General features: G+C 45.5%; 1 protein-coding gene across 1 annotated transcript in view; it reads left to right on the forward strand.

The window, feature by feature from the left end:
* Positions 1 to 20,325, forward strand: part of UNC5D (unc-5 netrin receptor D) — a 1,128,748-nt gene that overhangs the window by 1,007,625 nt on the left and 100,798 nt on the right.

The raw sequence follows: 20,325 nt of genomic DNA on the forward strand, positions 1-20,325 counted from the left end.
CAGACACCTACTATGGGGCACTATACCTCCCAATGATACCAGACACCTACTATGGGGCACTATACCTCCCACTGATACCAGACACCTACTATGGGGCACTATACCTCCCACTGATACCAGACACCTTCTATGGGGCACTATACCTCCCACTGATACCAGACACCTACTATGGGGCACTATACCTCCCAATGATACCAGACAACTACTATAGGGCACTGTACCTCCCAATGATACCAGACAACTACTATAGGGCACTGTACCTCCCAATGATACCAGACACCTACTATGGGGCACTATACCTCCCAATGATACCAGACAACTACTATAGGGCACTGTACCTCCCACTGATACCAGACACCTACTATGGGGCACTATACCTCCCAATGATACCAGACACCTACTATGGAGCACTATACCTCCCACTGATACCAGACACCTACTATGGGGCACTATACCTCCCACTGATACCAGACACCTACTATGGGGCACTATACCTCCCACTGATACCAGACACCTACTATGGGGCACTATACCTCCCACTGATACCAGACACCTACTATGGGGCACTATACCTCCCACTGATACCAGACACCTACTATGGAGCACTATACCTCCCAATGATACCAGACACCTACTATGGAGCACTATACCTCCCACTGATACCAGACACCTACTATGGGGCACTATACCTCCCACTGATACCAGACACCTACTATGGGTCACTATACCTCCCACTGATACCAGACACCTACTATGGGGCACTATACCTCCCAATGATACCAGACAACTACTATGGGGCACTATACCTCCCACTGATACCAGACACCTACTATGGAGCACTATACCTCCCACTGATACCAGACACCTACTATGGGGCACTATACCTCCCACTGATACCAGACACCTACTATGGGGCACTATACCTCCCACTGATACCAGACACCTACTATGGGGCACTATACCTCCCACTGATACCAGACACCTACTATGGGGCACTATACCTCCCAATGATACCAGACAACTACTATGGAGCACTATACCTCCCACTGATACCAGACACCTACTATGGGTCACTATACCTCCCACTGATACCAGACACCTACTATGGGTCACTATACCTCCCACTGATACCAGACACCTACTATGGGGCACTATACCTCCCAATGATACCAGACAACTACTATGGGGCACTATACCTCCCACTGATACCAGACACCTACTATGGAGCACTATACCTCCCACTGATACCAGACACCTACTATGGGGCACTATACCTCCCACTGATACCAGACACCTACTATGGGGCACTATACCTCCCAATGATACCAGACACCTACTATGGGGCACTATACCTCCCACTGATACCAGACACCTACTATGGGGCACTATACCTCCCACTGATACCAGACACCTACTATGGGGCACTATACCTCCCACTGATACCAGACACCTACTATGGGGCACTATACCTCCCAATGATACCAGACACCTACTATGGGGCACTATACCTCCCACTGATACCAGACACCTACTATGGGGCACTATACCTCCCACTGATACCAGACACCTACTATGGGGCACTATACCTCCCAATGATACCAGACAACTACTATGGGGCACTATACCTCCCACTGATACCAGACACCTACTATGGAGCACTATACCTCCCAATGATACCAGACACCTACTATGGGGCACTATACCTCCCAATGATACCAGGCATATCATAGATACCTACTATATGGCGCTATTTGTTCCACTGACACCAATGATGGGGCACGCTTCCTCCTCCTGCTGATTACCAACCCCGCGGCCATGTTTATTCTCACTGATGCTGGGTGCGGGGGAACATTTCCTACCCCCGCGGACCACAATCCAGCACCCCTGAAGTCTGAAGACATTACACTGGCCCGCTGTTTGGAAAGCTTGGAGACCCCTGTTGTGTAGTTTTAGCGCTGATCTCTGTGTTAGTGCTACTAGTGATGTCAGTGCCAGTTAGTGTTCCTCCTGGCCAGTGTCTGTTAGTGCCAGATTTCCCGCCACTCTATCACAGTCACATTATAAGTCGCTGATCACCGGCATCACTAGTAGAGTGTCTACTGTATAGCTGAGTAAACGCCAGTATTTATCCCATAGATTGCAGACGTATAACTTTCACACAAACCAATCAATAGACACTTATTGGGATATATTTTTTTTTTTTATCAAAGACATGTAGCAGAATACATTTTAGCCAAAATTTATGAAGAAATTAAATTTTATTGGGTATGTTTAACCATTTGCTGACCGATGCACGCCGATATACGTCGGCAAAATGGCAGCGGTGAGCAAATGGGCTTACCTGTATGTCCACTTTAATTGGCAGGGCTAGCGGGCACAAAAGCGCCCACCACGTGCAGCGTGACCGTGCCCATGGGACCAGCGGACTGGATATCCGCCAGTCTCCTGGTCGATCGTGTCACAGATCGTCAGAATGGGGAAGTGTCTATGTAAACAAGGCCTTTCCCCTTTCAGCCTAGTGACATGACAGAGATCACCGCTCCCTGTCATCGGGCACAGTGATCGCTGTCATGTGAGTGGAAGTCCCCCCCCCCACCCACAGTTAGAATCACTCCCTAGGACACACTTAACTCCTTGATCATCCCCTAGTGGTTAACCCCTTCCCGGCCAGTGTCATTTACACAGTAATTAGTACATTTTTATAGCTCTGATCGCTGTAGAAATGACACTGGTACCAAAATAGTGTCAAAAGTGTCTGATCTGTTCGCCATAATGTCGCAGTCATGATAAAAATCGCAGATCGCCGCCATTACTAATAAAAAAAAAATAATAATAATAAAAATCCCATAAAACTATCCCCTATTTTGTAGACGCTATAAATTTTGCGCAAACCAATCAATATACGCTTATTGCGATTTTTAATTTTATTTTGTTACCTAAAATACGTAGAAGAATATGTATTGGCCTAAACTGAGGAAAAAAATAGTTTTTATATATATATATATATATATAGGGGGATATTTATTATAGCAAAAAGTAAAAAAATACTGTTTTTTCAAAATTGTTGCTTTTTCTTGTTTATAGCGCAAAAAAAATAAAAACTGCAGAGGTGATCAAATATCACGAAAAGAAAAGCTCTATTTGTGGGGGAAAAAAGGATGTAAATTTAACCCTAACCCTAACCTTCCAAGACTGAAGTGGTTAATAACAGAAAATAGAAAATATATATTTTTTTTTTCAAAATTTTCGTTATTTTTTCCGTTTATATAATTAAAAAAAAACAAAAAAAAAAAAAAACAGAGGTGATCCAATTCAATGAAAAGTAAGCTCTATTTGTGTAAAACATTTTTTATAAATGTAACCACTTCAGCCCCGGAGGATTTGTCCGGCCAAAGTCCAGAGCACTTTTTGCGATTCGGCACTGCGTCGCTTTAACTGACAATTGCGCGGTCGTGCGGCATGGCTCCCAAAAAAAAAAAAAATGGACGTCTTTTTTTTTTTTTCCCCCCACAAATAGAACTTTCTTTTGGTGGTATTTGATCCCCTCTGCAGTTTTTATTTTTTGCGCTATAAACAAAAAAATTGCGACAATTTTGAAAAAAAACACACTTTTTTTACTTTTTGCTACAATTAATATTCCCAAAAAATATATAAAAAAAAACAACATTTTTTTACCTCAGTTTAGGCCGATACGTATTCTTCTACATATTTTTGGTAAAAAAAAAAACATCGTAATAAGCGTTTATTGATTGGTTTAGTTTATATTGTCTATAAAATAAGGGATAGTTTTATGGCATTTTTATTGATTTTTTTTTTTTAAACTAGTAATGGCGGCGATCAGCAATTTTTATCATGGCAGACAGATCGGACACTTCTGGCGTGATTTTGGGACCATTGCCATTTATACAGCGATCAGTGCAATTAAAAATGCATTGATTACTGTGTAAATGTGACTGGCAGTGAAGGGGGTTAACCAGTAGGTGGTGCTATAGGGGTTAAGTGTGTCCTAGGGAGTGATTCTAACTGTGGGGGGGGGAGGGGCTGTGTGTGACACGTCACTGATCACCGCTCCTGATTACAGGGGTCTGTGATCAGTGTCTTGTCACTAGGCAGAACGGGGAGATGCTTGTTTACATTAGATCAGGGTTTCTCAACTCCAGTCCTCAAGGCGCCCCAACAGGTCATGTTTTCAGGCTCGCCATTATTTTGCACAGGTGATTTGATCAGTTTTCACTGCCTTAGTAATTACCAGAGCCGTTTCATCTGAGGGAAATCCTGAAAACATGACCTGTTGGGGCGCATTGAGGACTGGAGTTAGATAATAAAGAGGCACAAGCATTGGGACTTTCTAGGTGCAAATACATTGAAAGAAACATCAAATATAATATGGAAGATATGGATATAGGGAGGGTGGGGTTATTGCGGTGCCAATTAAACGTGAAATTTTGACAAAAAGTTACCATTATCTCGTGTGGTTAGATATTATACATAAAAAATGTTTTGAACAACAAAGCTTTATTGAAAAAACACACTTTTTAGATTAAAAAAAGTTTTCTGTATATTCACAGACATTTCACAAAGAGTACCACAGTACAGAGATAAAAAATATTCAATCCACTCAGTTTGAATTGCTGGTCAAGAAAGTCCCGACATGTTTCGCCATAACCATGGCTTCTTCAGGGGAATCAGTTCTTTAACCCAAAGGAGAATGAATAGCAACCCTGGCTCATTCACGGACCCACAGTCGATGGGGCCATCCCAAAAAATGGGGCAAAAAAAGGAATGGAACAACCAAGCCTTAGGTCTCACCTATAGTGACGAGTATAAGAAGATGTATATCGAGGACGCTGAGAGTATTAAACAATAATAATAGGGAGAACGTGGTGTCAAAACAGCCTAAATCCTAATCTAGGAATATTTAAGAGTCTTCACCAATCAAATATAATAAAGAAAACGTTCTTTTATTTTGAGAAACAAGATAAAAATTCATTCATTGGACAAAAAAAAATGAAGAAAAAAGGAGATACAAATAATGTCTAGTACAGTTGATTTACAGTTTCAACAACACAGCAATATATGATGGACTTCCCAACACGTTTCGCCCATAATTCAGGGCTTCCTCAGGGGATGCTGGTCGTTTGCAACGTTCCAATGCCTTCTATATCTCCTAAAAAAAAAACAAAGGGACCAGGAACTGCCGGGATAGCTAGATGTTTTTGCTGCATCGGAAAAACCATGCGCCAAAAGCGACCATAGATGGTAGATGAAGATAGTTAGTTTGGGTACAACGTTGCATGATGACCGCGTTAAAGAAGTAACGCAGTGCTGATTTGCAACACTTGCCCCCGTTATTATTGGGGGGGGGGGGTGGTTTCCGGGAAGGCAGGTGGTTAATGAGTATATATATCATTCTATAGGATATATACGGACAATGAACCAGTCATGGTTTCAGATTTTTCGGCAGGCAATGGGGGGGGGGGGGGGGGGGCTCTAGAGAAGATGGGACTACGCGTGAAATGATAAAGGTCGAGTCCTGCCGGGAACAAACGGTTAACATTTACACTCGATCTTTCGCGCGGCCAAAAAGAATGTGAGACCCGTAAAGCCTCTCTATTTCAGTTAATCTTTAAAGAGAACAAATTTCTGAAGTAGCTCAAGTGAGGCCTTGAGGGTTTAATTCCTAGAAGGCCGTGTCAGACCTCAATAGTCATCCTAATAAAAGGTATCACTATTTTAAAGCACACTTTTTTTTCCTTTTTTTTTTTTTTTTTTTTTTTCATTTCATACTTCTGGCTTCAGAAGTCTTACTCACTTCGCGAGAACATCAATCACACAGAATTACGGGTTCAATGGAGGCTTCTCCAGCCAGACTTCGTTTTATTTTCTTTTATTTTATTTTTTATTTTTTAGTTATTTTTTATTTATTTTTTTTACTAAGAAACATTTTTTTGATAACAGATCCAAAAAGTAGCGTATTAGTATTTAATGTCAAAGAATATTCTCTAGAAGGAATGTAACCCGTACGGTGGGACTTATTATTCATATTCATTAACCACTTTCAGCCCCCGGACCATTGTGCTGGCCAAAGACCAGACCACTTTTTTTGCGATTCGGCGCTGCGTCGATTTAACTGACAATTGCGCGGTTCGTGCGACGTGGCTCCCAAACAAAATTTACGTCCTTCCCCGCCCCCCACAAATATAGCTTTCTTTTGGTGGTATTTGATCACCTCTGCGGTTTTTATTTTTTGCGCTATAAACAAAAATAGAGCGACAATTTTGAAAAAAAAAACGCATTATTTTTTACTTTTTTTTATAATAAATATCCCTCAAAAATATATATAAAAAAAACATTTTTTCCCTCAGTTTAGGCCGATACGTATTCTTCTACATATTTTTGATTAAAAAAAAATCACACTAAGCGATTATTGATTGGTTTGCGCAAAAGTTATAGCTTTAAATAGTTTTATGGCATTTTATGGCATTTTTATTAATATTTTTTTTTATTTACTAGTAATGGCGGCGATCAGCGATTTTTATTGTGACTGTGACATTGTGGTGGACACATCGGACATTGTTGACACATTTTTGGGACCATTGTCATTTATACAGCAATCAGTGCTATACAAATGCAGTGATTCCTGTGTAAATGACACTGGCAGTGAAGGGGTTAACCAGTGGGTGGCAGTGTAGGGGGTTAAGTATTCCTAGGGGTGTGTTACTAACTGTGGGGGGCTGAGCTTTGTGTTAGTGAACACTGATCTCTGCTCCAATCACATGGAGCAGAGATCAGCGTCACTTGTTGCTAGGCAGAACGGGGAGATGCTGTTTACAACGGCATCTCCCCGTTCAGCCTCCCCGTGAGACAATCGCGGGGTATCCCTGCGGCGATAGTGGTCCACGTGACCCACGACCAGGCACATGGGGGTCCCGACCGCCACGCGAGCGCGCCGCCGGAGGCGCGCACGCGATAGCAGGGCGGCATATAGAAATGGACGTACCTGTACGCCAATATGCCTGCCCGTGCCATTCTGCCGACGTACATCAGCGTGCGCCAGTCCAGAAGTAGTTAAAGTACAACCAAAGGCAATTTTTTTTTTTTTTACATTTTTGGATAGAGCCCATGTCAGAATTTTACTTCCTATCTGTGTCCCCATCGGGGAGATTCAGACTCTCCATTTATTCTTTTTACCATATATTGAAATTAATAAGGGCCTATCCAGGACCACATCCATATACAGTGAGGGGAAATAACGATTGGCTCCCCTGTAGATTGTAGCCAACGGGCAAAACCATTCCGAAAAGAGTTACTTCTATCCAAGAAACATCTCAGCACGCTGAAAGTAAGATATTCCACTACAAGTCACATTTTATAAAATACAATGGGGGGGATAACGATCGTCTCCCCTGCAGATGGTGTAAGTTTTGCCCACTTACAAAGAAATGAAGGGTCTATAATTCTTATCAGAGGTGTATTTTATATAATAGAGACAGAAGATCAACCAAAAATCCAGAAAAAACACACATGATACAAATGTTATAAATGGAGTTGCAGTTCGGTGAGCAAAATAAGTATTTGATCCCCAAAACATGACTTAGTAGTTGGTGGAGAAACCCTTGTTGGTGATCACAGAGGTCAGACGTTTCTTGTAGGTGGTGATGAGGTTTACACACATCTCAGGAGGGATTTTGCTCCTCTCTTCTCTACAGATCTTCTCTAAATACTTAAGGTTTCTTGGCTGTCGCTTGGCAACTCAGAGTTTCAGCTCCCTCCATACATTTTCTATAGGATTAAGGTCTGGAGACTGGCTAGGCCACTCCATGACCTTCATGTGCTTCTTTTTGAGCCACTCCTTTGTTGCCTTGGCGGTATGTTTTGGGTCATTGTCATGCTGGAAGACCCATCCATGACCCACCTTCAGTGTTCTGAGGGAAGAAGGTTCTCCTCCAAGATCTTACAATACATGACCCCGTCCATTGGCCCCTCAATGCGGCAAATTCGGCCTGGACCTTTATCAGAGAAACCGCCCCAAAGCCTCATGTTTCCACCTCCCTGTGTGACTGTAGGGATGGTGTTCATGTTCCCACCTCCGTGTGTGACTGTAGGGATGGTGTTCATGTTCCCACCTCCGTGTGTGACTGTAGGGATGGTGTTCATGTTCCCACCTCCGTGTGTGACTGTAGGGATGGTCTTCTTAGGGTCATAGACAGCATTTTTCTTCCTCCAAACACGGCGAGTCGAGTTAACGCCAAAGAGCTGAATTTTTGGTCTCATCTGGCCACACCACTTTCTCCCAATCCTTCTCTGAATCATTTAGATGTTCATTGGCAAACTTCAGATGGGCCTGTACATGTGTCTTCCTGAGGAGGAGGACCTTGTCGGAGCTGCAGGATTTGAGTCCACGGCGGTGTATTGTGTTACCAATGGTTTGTTTGGTGACTGTGGTCCCAACTGCATTGAGACCATTCACAAGCTCCTCCCGTGTAGTTCTGGGCGGATCCCTCACTTTTCTCATGACCATCCTCACCCCATGAGGAGAATTCTTGGTTATATTGTGTTTCTTCCACTTGCAAATAATCGCTCCAACAGTTGTCTCCTTCTCACCAGGTAAATAATGGATTCCAAGCAGAAGCAATGCGCTGTCATTGAGTTCTTGATGAAGGAGGGGGGCAGGCTGTCCGACATTCACAGAAGGCTACAGAATGTTTATGTAGATGACACCATTGAGAAGAGTCACCAATAATAAGACATTGCTCATCAATGGTGTCATCTCCACAAACATTCTGTAGCCATCTGTGGCACATAATGTATATCTTTAGGGGATTGCGCCTCCCACTCACTATTTATACTACCCCCTTCTCAATAGAATATGCTTAATAATACATATATTCATTAAATAATCACTGTGCCCCCATATTATCCAAAATATATACACAAGACATTAATTTATAATTGCAAATAATATAGCGTCCTTATTGTGCGATATTTTAATTGGATTGCGCCAACTGTGCCGTCTTAATCACCGATCATCTTCTAATCAAAAGTCCACTTGTGTCCACTAAAATAACCAAATCTGTGCCACCGTCACCGAGCAGAATGGCCACTCACCAGATGTCCCCAATCAGTAAGCCTTCCGTTCATTCAACGGATAACCAATCCACAACGCATTCCTCCCGTTAGCAATTCCTCAACGTCCGTATATTCATACAAAATTAAACGGAACCAATATAGTGTAAAATCGTTTTAACTTTAATGAAAAAATCAATAAAAAACATATTGCACTCACATTTCAATGTGTCTATTGGCCGACACCAAGCCTTTCCAGCAATGAGAAAACCGTTCTAAAATCGGGCAAGCCACTGATGTTCCGCAGGTGGTGTTAGTTTCCCTCCACTGGACCGACCTGTTCCTGGCTTGTATTCAAGGACCGTATGTCTCCTACAACTCCTACGCGTTTCGCATTTGAGCGTCGTCAGGAAGCTCTGAGGGGGAGGGGGAGCGCCGGTACAACTTGGTATCTGTGGCACATTGCTTCTGCTTGGAACCTATTATTTACCTGCAATAAAAAGAGAAGAGGAAGAGTTACTATGGAGGAAGAGTCACTATTTGAAGAGGAGTTACTGTAGAGGAAGAGTTACTATAGAGCAAGAGTTACTTTGGAGGAAGAGTTACTTTGGAGGAAGAGTTACTTTGGAGGAAGAGTTACTTTGGAGTAAGAGTTACTATGGAGGAAGAGTTACTATTGATGAAGAGTTACTATTGAAGAAGAGTTACTTTGGAGGAAAAGTTACTTTGGAGGAAGAGTTACTATGGAGGAAGAGCTCTTATAGAGGAAGAGTTATTATAGAGGAAGAGTTATTATAGAGGAAGAGTTACTATGGAGGAAGAGTTACTATGGAGGAAGAGTTACTTTGGAGGAAGAGTTACTTTGGAGGAAGAGTTACTATTGATGAAGAGTTACTATTAAAGAAGAGTTACTTTGGAGGAAGAGTTACTATGGAGGAAAAGCTCTTATAGAGGAAGAGTTATTATAGAGGAAGAGTTATTGTAGAGGAAGAGTTACTATGGAGGAAGAGTTACTATGGAGGAAGAGTTACTTTGGAGGAAGAGTTACTTTGGAGGAAGAGTTACTTTGGAGGAAGAGTTACTTTGGAGGAAGAGTTACTTTGGAGGAAGAGTTACTATGGAGAAAGAGTTACTATGGAGGAAGAGTTACTATGGAGGAAGAGTTACTATGGAGGAAGAGTTACTATGGAGGAAGAGTTACTATTGATGTAGAGTTACTATTGAAGAAGAGTTACTTTGGAGGAAAAGTTACTTTGGAGGAAGAGTTAGGCCGCGTACACACGGGCGGACTGTTCGCTCAACTTTGTCCGCTGAACAGTGTTTCAGCGGACAGTCCGCTCGTGTGTGGGGCTTCAGCGGACAGTTTCAGCGGACAGTTTGACGAACAAAGTTTTTTGGAAATTCCGAAAAACTGTCCGCTGAAACTTGGTTTGAGCGGACAGTCCGCCCGTGTGTAGGCCACTTTCGAAATGAGCAAACTGTTCCCGCTCGGAGGAAAGTCTGCTCATTTCGAGCGCGTCTCCAGGTAGGCGGGGCCCGCGAAGGAGACGTCGCGGGCCCTGCCGCCTGGTATGGACTTAAAGGGGAACCCCAATGCCGAAAAAAATCGGCGTGGGGGTCCCCCCAAAGTCCACAACAGACCCTTGTCCGAGCACGCTACCCGGCCGGCCAGGAAAGGGGGGCGAGCGAGCGCGCCCCCCCTCCCGAGCCGTACCAGGCCGCATGCCCTCAACATGGGGGGTGCCTTGGGGAAGGGGGGGCCGGAGCTGTGCAATAAAATATTTTATCTCGTGTGTTGTGTTTTTTTTTTGGGTACTTTTATTTTACAGGTGAATGGGTAGGGGTACATTGTACCCCATACTCATTCACATAGGGTGGGGGGCCGGTATCCGGGGGCCCCCTTATTAAAGGGGGCTCCCGGATTCCGATAAGCCCCCCGCCCGCAGACCCCGACAACCAACGGGCAGGGTTGTCGGGAAGAGGCCCTTGTCCTCATCAACATGGGGACAAGGTGCTTTGGGGTGGGGGGGCCGCGCGGCCCCCCCTTCCCCAAGGCACCCCCCATGTTGAGGGCATGCGGCCTGGTACGGCTCGGGAGGGGGGGGCGCGCTCGCTCGCCCCCCTTTCCTGGCCGGCCGGGTAGCGTGCTCGGACAAGGGTCTGTTGTGGACTTTGGGGGGGACCCCCACGCCGATTTTTTTCGGCGTTGGGGTTCCCCTTTAAGTACATTCCAGGCGGCGGAGCCCCGCCTACCTGCACACGCGCTCGAAATGAGCGGACTGTTGCCTCGTGTGTGGGCGAGTCCGTTCATTTCAAAAGTTGCGCGGACTTAGTACGACGAACAAAGTTTGCCGTATTTGTCCGCTCAAAAAGTGCCGTTTGTGGGCGTGTTCGTTCATTCAAAAGTTTGAGCGGACTGTTTGACGAACTTAGTTTCGGCAGACAGTCCCCGCGTGTGTACGCGGCCTTACTATGGAGGAAGAGCTCTTATAGAGGAAGAGTTATTATAGAGGAAGAGTTATTATAGAGGAAGAGTTACTGTAGAGGAAGAGTTACTTTGGAGGAAAAGTTACTTTGGAGGAAGAGTTACTATGGAGGAAGAGCTCTTATAGAGGAAGAGTTATTATAGAGGAAGAGTTATTGTAGAGGAAGAGTTACTATGGAGGAAGAGTTACTATGGAGGAAGAGTTACTTTGGAGGAAGAGTTACTTTGGAGGAAGAGTTACTATGGAGGAAGAGTTACTTTGGAGGAAGAGTTACTATGGAGGAAGAGTTACTTTGGAGGAAGAGTTACTTTGGAGGAAGAGTTACTATGGAGGAAGAGTTACTATGGAGGAAGAGTTACTATGGAGGAAGAGTTACTATTGATGAAGCGTTACTATTGAAGAAGAGTTACTTTGGAGGAAGAGTTACTATGGAGGAAGAGCTCTTATAGAGGAAGAGTTATTATAGAGGAAGAGTTATTGTAGAGGAAGAGTTATTGTAGAGGAAGAGTTATTGTAGAGGAAGAGTTACTATGGAGGAAGAGTTACTATGGAGGAAGAGTTACTATGGAGGAAGAGTTACTTTGGAGGAAGAGTTACTTTGGAGGAAGAGTTACTATGGAGGAAGAGTTACTATGGAGGAAGAGTTACTATTGATGAAGAGTTACTATTGATGAAGAGTTACTTTGGAGGAAAAGTTACTTTGGAGGAAGAGTTACTATGGAGGAATAGCTCTTATAGAGGAAGAGTTATTATAGAGGAAGAGTTATTGTAGAGGAAGAGTTATTGTAGAGGAAGTGTTATTGTAGAGGAAGAGTTACTATGGAGGAAGAGTTACTATGGAGGAAGAGTTACTTTGGAGGAAGAGTTACTATGGAGGAAGAGTTACTATGGAGGAAGAGTTACTTTGGAGGAAGAGTTACTTTGGAGGAAGAGTTACTTTGGAGGAAGAGTTACTATGGAGGAAGAGTTACTATGGAGGAAGAGTTACTATTGATGAAGAGTTACTTTGGAGGAAAAGTTACTTTGGAGGAAGAGTTACTATGGAGGAATAGCTCCTATAGAGGAAGAGTTATTATAGAGGAAGAGTTATTATAGAGGAAGAGTTATTATAGAGGAAGAGTTATTATAGAGGAAGAGTTACTATTGAGGAGGAGTTACTATTGAGGAAAAGTTACTTTGGAGGACAAGTTACATTGGAGGAAGAGTTATTATAGAGGAGGAGTTATTATAGAGGAGGAGTTACTATAGAGGAGGAGTTACTATTGATGAGGAGTTACTTTGGAGGAAGAGTTACTATAGAGGAAGAATTACTCAACCAACATGTAGTAGCATTTGAACAACCTATGTAAGTTAATAAAAAAGTTATGCCTACTTTTGCTTCACTTTTGGTACCACCCTGGTATATTAGTACGGACACTTCGTTGCATTATGGTGTCTGAGTGCAGTGTTGGATAGACTACAAATCCCCTCCTGCAATGGGTGTTTTTTGGGAATATTTATCCTGCAGGTGTCACATGTGTTCCTAGATCACCATATTATGGACCATGAAAGTGTGATGGACGGGGCTCTACAGCAATCCGTAGTGTTGGTATTGGTGAGGCACCGATCAGTTATTCTACATTTTTGGGATTCATTTTTGTAATGTTGTTCACCAAAGGGTCAACCTAGCATTCTAGTTGTGTAATTACAGTTCCCTTTCTTCTTATTGTTGGTCAAAGTAAGACCCACAAAGCCCGCCCTTCATATGACCGTGGCTGTAAGTGAATGAAGCCGGCGGTTGGTCACAATAACATTGCAAATAGGTGAATACCTTCCGAGAGGACATAATGCACCACTGGCTCTTTATTAGCAGCTCATGAACATTACAAAAAAAACAGATATAATTATACTTTACTACAAGTCAACTAACACAGAAGGTATAAATCTCACATTAAGTGTAGATATAGTCATAATAACAAAGAGAGCATTAGCTGGGAATAGAGCGCCGGTTGAAGTGTAATTAGGACATGTTCCCAATGTAATCAGCATTGTTTTATGCTGTGAAAAGCCATTCACTGCTAAGAAATACATATCCTCTAATAGGAGAAGAAGGAATAGGGCTCAGGCAGGAGGCCGGAAACTATTTGGGAAATTGTTTTCCTTTAATTCATATTATAATGAGGTCTCCAGCAGCCGGGGAAATTGAAAGTTATTTGGGCAAGTGGACCTTCTTTGTACATTTTTTATTTTAAATGCATGGTAACAATTTATATATATATATATATATATATATATATATATATACATATATATATATATATATATATATATATATATGTATATTGGGACACCTGCCTTCACACACACATTAAATTGAATGTCACCTCAGTCTTAGTCCGTAGGGTTCAGTATTGAGTTGGCCCACCCTTTGCAGCTATAACAGCTTCAACTCTTCAACTCTTCTGGGAAGGCCGTCCACAAAGTTTAGGAGGGTGTCTATGGGAATGTTTGGCCATTCTTCCAGAAACGCATGTGTGAGGTCAGGCACTGATGTTGGACGAGAAGGCCTGGCTCGCAGTCTCCTCTCAAATTCATCCCAAATGTGTTCTTTCAGGTTGAGATCAGGAGTCAAGTTCCTCCAACCCAAACTCGCTCACCCATGTCTTTATGGACCTTGCTTTGTGCACTGGTCCAAATCATTTGGTGGAGGGTGGATTATGGTGTGGGGGGGGGAGGGAATTATGGTGTGGGGGTGGAGGGTGGATTATGGTGTGGGGGGGGGAGAGGGAATTATGGTGTGGGGGTTGTTTTTCGGGGATTGGGGCTTGGCCTCCTTAGTGTTCCAGTGAAGAGAACTCATAAGGCGTCAGCATACCAAGACATTTTGGACAATTTCATGATCGCAGCTTTGGGAACAGTTTGGGGACGGCCCCTTCCTGTTCCAACATGACTGCGCACCAGTGCACAAAGTAAGGGGCCAAGCTCAATCCCCGAAAAACAACCCCCTGCCATAATGCCCTCTCTACCAAGTGGTTTTGACCAGTGCACAAAGCAAGACCCATAAAGACATGGATGAGGGAGTTTGAGGTGGAGGAACTTGACTGGCCAGCACAACCCTATAGAACATCTTTGGGATGAATTAGAGCGGAGACTGCGATCCAGGCCTTCTCATCTAATATCAGTGCCTGACCTCACAAATGCTCTTCTGGAAGAATGGTCAAACCTTCCCATAGACACATCTCCTAAACCTTGTGGACGGCCTTCCCAGAAGAGGTGAAGCTGTTAAAGCAGCAAAGGGCCAACTCAATATTGAACCCTCCGGACTGAGACTGGGATGCCATTAAAGTTCATGTGTGTGTGAAGGCCGGCGTCCCAATACTTTTAGTAATATAGTGTAGTTGTAACCTTACCCATCGATTGGACAGAACTCTTAGTTTTCATGGAGTCAGCCCAATGACGGACATCTCAACCACTTCCAGATGAGGCTGGTGGAGTCTGTGCTAATTTTGTACCTACGGTAGCTAATCGTGACCATTCCCGGTCCATCAGAGTGTAGGCGCCTCTCCATCCTATGTGGTATATGGAAGCCTAGATTCATGTAAACACCATGGAATTTAATTACAAGTTTGTTCAGAATAAAACGTGGTTTCTAGTCAAGAGAGTGCGGAGACGTGTTCACTAATCTGCAGAAAGCACCTGAACTATTTCATCCCTGTGATCTTGGATGGCACCGAAAGAAAAAATGTTTAATGCAAATCTTCTCCTGTATTCCTGAGTTATTTATATGGATGGAGGTAATTATACCCAAATGTAAAACAGGTTTGTCGGGTTTAACGAATACGTCTTTAGTTGGTATTTTAAAGTAAGGGGCGAGTGTATATCATTTCTTGCTCGGTCAATAGTTATCTGAGGATCATAAGAATTATAATTTAAACCAAGAACTTGAAAGTTCTATTTTGTCTTCATGTGTGCATCCCGAGGAACCTTTCATCAACAAATTACAGTGTGGTGATATCTACCCGGTGAGTTTTTTTTGAGCAAAGCTTGCTAGAAATAGTTCTGTGTATCGACATTTCCTATAAATAACAAATTCTACCTCTGAATGGCATTAGATCTCTAACCTAAATGTCTAAAATACCGAATAGATATCGCAATGTTTCTACATTTTGTTACCACACAAAATTTAACTTAAACTCAAATAGCGGGTTGGATGAACAGTCTACAGAGGAGCTGACCATGGTGCTAGATATTCTGTCTATGGTACTAGATTTTCTGTCCAAGGTGCTAGGACGGGAGCTGTCCATAGTGCTAGATATTCTGTCTATGGTACTAGATTTTCTGTCCAAGGTGCTAGGACGGGAGCTGTCCATGGTGCACGATTTTCTGTCTATGGTGCTAAATTTTCTGTCTATGGTACTAGATATTCTGTCTATGGTGCTAGATATTCTGTCCAAGGTGCTAGGACGGGAGCTGTCCATGGTGCACGATTTTCTGTCTATGGTGCTATATTTTCTGTCTATGGTGCTAGATTTTCTGTCTATGGTACTAGATATTCTGTCTATGGTGCTAGATATTCTGTCTATGGTGCTAAGACGGGAGCTGTCCATAGTGCTAGATATTCTGTCCAAGGTGCTAGGACGGAAGCTGTCCATGGTGCTAGATTTTCTGTCCATGGTGCTAGATTTTCTGTCTATGGTGCTAGATATTCTGTCTATGGTGCTAGATTTTCTGTCTATGGTGCTAAATTTTCTGTCTATGGTACTAGATATTCTGTCTATGGTGCTAGATATTCTGTCTATGGTGCTAAGACGGGAGCTGTCCATAGTGCTAGATATTCTGTCCAAGGTGCTAGGACGGGAGCTGTCTATGGTGCTAGATTTTCTGTCTATGGTGCTAGGACGGGAGCTGTCCATGGTGCTAGATTTTCTGTCTGGTGCTAGGACGGGAGCTGTCCATGGTGCTAGATTTTCTGTCTATGGTGCTAGAACGGGAGCTGTCCATGGTGCTAGATTTTCTGTCTATGGTGCTAGAACGGGAGCTGTCCATGGTGCTAGATTTTCTGTCCAAGGTGCTAGGACCGAAGCTGTTCATGATGCTAGATTTTCTGTCCATTGTGCGGGCAGAGGAGCTGTCCATGGCAATAATAGGAACTGCCCATGGTGATAGGTGAGGAGCCATCCATGGTAATATGTCTTGGCCCCCATCTACATCACTAACCTAGTCTCCATATACCAACCAAATCATTATCTTCATTCCTTCCAAGACCTCCTTCTCTCTAGCTCGCTTGTCACCTCTAGGACTTCTCCCAAGCCTCTTGCATCCTTTGGAATTTCCTCCCTATCTCCTACTGTATCCACTTTTAGGCGATCCCTGAAAGCTTTTCTCTTCAGAGAAGCCTATCCGCCACCCCCCCCCCCCCCCAACAACAGTACTTTTATTTTCTCCATCAGATCATCCTCCACAGCTATTACCTTTTCTATCACTTGCCCCTCCCTTTTAGATTGTAAGCTTGTAATATTGTAAGCTCTAACAAGCAGGGCCCTCTGATTCCTCCTGTATTGAATTTTATTATAACCGTACTGTCTGCCCTCATGTTGTTGCTGTTGGTGCTAAATAAATCCTGTATAATATTATTAATAATGCTTTACACATTGGTAGTCCTCAGGAGTAATAAAACCCTTACAGAGGTAGTCAGAACGGCACCCAGACAGCTAAAAAGATAATTAGTCTCATGCTGCTGGCTTTGCCAAGTGGTGTTGGCCCTGGAACTATGCAGGCACCATCAAATGGGAGCTCAACCAGCCACAGTTCAAGGAACCCCTAGCAACCCCTGGAGGAACCCTAGGGTTCCATGGAAACCCTGGTTGAGAATGGCTGTTTAACTGCTTGCCGTCCGCCCATCGTCAAGGGACGGTGTGGCATTTGTTCTGGGAGGATGTCATATGAAGGTTGGCCCAAAAAGGCCGATATCGCCATACATAAAGCTCCATTTGTGGGATAAAAAAAATATAATTTGGGTACAGTGTTGTATGACTGTGCAATTGTCATTAAAAATATGACAGTGCTGAAGGCTAAAAAATGGCCTGAACAGGAAGGGGGTGAAAGTGCCCGGCATTGAGGTAGTTATTGGTGTTAGGAGGAACTGCTCGTGGTGCTTGCTAGGTGAGGAGCCATCCATGGTGATAGGAGGTGCTGTCCCTAGACATAGGAAGAGCTGTCCATGGTTCTAAGAGAAGAACTGTCTATGGTGCTAGGAGAGGAACTGCCCCTAGTGATAGGATAAGCGCTGTCCTTGAAGATTGAAGAGGAGTGATTGAAGAGGAGCTGACCATGGGGCTAAAAGAGGAACTGTCCATGGGGCTAGGGACGGAACTGTCCATGGGGCTAGGGACGGAACTGTCCATGGTGCTAGGAGAGGAACTGTCCATGGTGCTAGGAGAGGAACTGTCCATGGGGCTAAGGGAGGAACTGTCCATGGGGCTAGGGGAGGAACTGTCCATGGTGCTAGGAGAGGAACTGTCCTTAGTGATAGGAGAGGAGCTGTCCTTAGTGATTGAAGAGGAGCTGACCATGGGGCTAGGAGAGGAACTGTCCATGGGGCTAGGGGAGGAACTGTTCATGGGGCTAGGGGAGGACCTGTTCAAGGGGCTAGGAGAGGAACTATCCATGGGGCTAGGGGAGGAACTGTCCATGGGGCTAGGGGAGGACCTGTCCAAGGGGCTAGGAGAGGAGCTGATCATGGGGCTAGAAGAGGAACTATCCATGGGGCTAGAAGAGGAACTGTCCATGGGGCTAGGAGAGGAACTGTCCCTGGGGCTAGGGGAGGAACTGTCCAAGGGGCTAGGAGAGGAACTGTCCAAGGGGCTAGGAGAGGAGCTGACCATGGGGCTAGGAGAGGAACTGTCCATGGGGCTAGGGGAGGAACTGTCCAAGGGGCTAGGAGAGGAGCTGACCATGGGGCTAGGAGAGGAGCTGTCCATGGGACTTGGGGAGGAACTGTCCAAGGGGCTAGGGGAGGAACTGTCCATGGGGCTAGGAGAGGAACTGTCCATGGGGCTAGGAGAGGAACTGTCCATGGGGCTAGGGGAGGAACTGTCCATGGGGCTAGGGGAGGAACTGTCCAAGGGGCTAGGAGAGGAGCTGACCATGGGGCTTGGAGAGGAACTGTCCATGGGGCTAGGGGAGGAACTGTCCAAGGGGCTAGGAGAGGAGCAGACCATGGGGCTAGGAGAGGAACTGTCCATGGGGCTAGGGGAGGAACTGTCCAAGGGGCTAGGAGAGGAGCTGACCATGGGGCTAGGGGAGGAGCAGACCATGGGGCTAGGAGAGGAACTGTCCATGGGGCTAGGGGAGGAACTGTCCAAGGGGCTAGGAGAGGAGCTGACCATGGGGCTAGGAGAGGAACTGTCCATGGGGTTAGCGGAGGAACTGTTCAAGGGGCTAGGAGAGTAGCAGACCAGGGGGCTAGGAGAGGAACTGTCCATGGGGCTAGGGGAGGAACTGTCCAAGGGGCTAGGAGAGGAGCTGACCATGGGGCTAGGAGAGGAACTGTCCATGGGGCTAGGGGAGGAACTGTCCATGGGGCTAGGGGAGGAACTGTCCATGGGGCTAGGAGAGGAGCTGACCATGGGGCTAGGAGAGGAACTGTCCATGGGGCTGGGAGAGGAACTGTCCATGGGGCTAGGGGAAGAACTGTCCAAGGGGCTAGGAGAGGAACTGGCCAAGGGGCTAGGAGAGGAGCTGACCATGGGGCTAGGGGAGGAGCAGACCATGGGGCTAGGAGAGGAACTGTCCATGGGGCTAGGGGAGGAACTGTCCAAGGGGCTAGGAGAGGAGCTGACCATGGGGCTAGGAGAGGAACTGTCCATGGGGCTAGGGGAGGAACTGTCCAAGGGGCTAGGGGAGGAACTGTCCATGGGGCTAGGAGAGGAACTGTCCATGGGGCTAGAGGAGGAACTGTCCATGGGGTTAGGGGAGGAACTGTTCATGGGGCTAGGGGAGGAACTGTCCAAGGGGCTAGGAGAGGAGCTGACCATGGGGCTATGAGAGGAACTGTCCATGGGGCTAGGGGAGGAACTGTCCAAGGGGCTAGGAGAGGAGCAGACCATGGGGCTAGGAGAGGAACTGTCCATGGGGCTAAGGGAGGAACTGTCCAAGGGGCTAGGGGAGGAACTGTCCATGGGGCTAGGGGAGGAACTGTCCATGGGGCTAGGGGAGGAACTGTCCAAGGGGCTAGGAGAGGAGCTGACCATGGGGCTAGGAGAGGAACTGTCCATGGGGCTGGGAGAGGAACTGTCCATGGGGCTAGGGGAAGAACTGTCCAAGGGGCTAGGAGAGGAACTGTCCAAGGGGCTAGGAGAGGAGCTGACCATGGGGCTAGGGGAGGAGCAGACCATGGGGCTAGGAGAGGAACTGTCCATGGGGCTAGGGGAGGAACTGTCCAAGGGGCTAGGAGAGGAGCTGACCATGGGGCTAGGAGAGGAACTGTCCATGGGGCTAGGGGAGGAACTGTCCAAGGGGCTAGGGGAGGAACTGTCCATGGGGCTAGGAGAGGAACTGTCCATGGGGCTAGAGGAGGAACTGTCCATGGGGTTAGGGGAGGAACTGTTCATGGGGCTAGGGGAGGAACTGTCCAAGGGGCTAGGAGAGGAGCTGACCATGGGGCTATGAGAGGAACTGTCCATGGGGCTAGGGGAGGAACTGTCCAAGGGGCTAGGAGAGGAGCTGACCATGGGGCTAGGAGAGGAACTGTCCATGGGGCTAGGGGAGGAACTGTCCATGGGGCTAGGAGAGG

The sequence above is a fragment of the Lithobates pipiens genome, unplaced genomic scaffold (assembly GCF_037356315.1).
Source record: "Lithobates pipiens isolate NorthernLeopardFrog02 unplaced genomic scaffold, aLitPip1_a1.2 Scaffold_162, whole genome shotgun sequence".
NCBI classification, from domain to species: domain Eukaryota; kingdom Metazoa; phylum Chordata; class Amphibia; order Anura; family Ranidae; genus Lithobates; species Lithobates pipiens.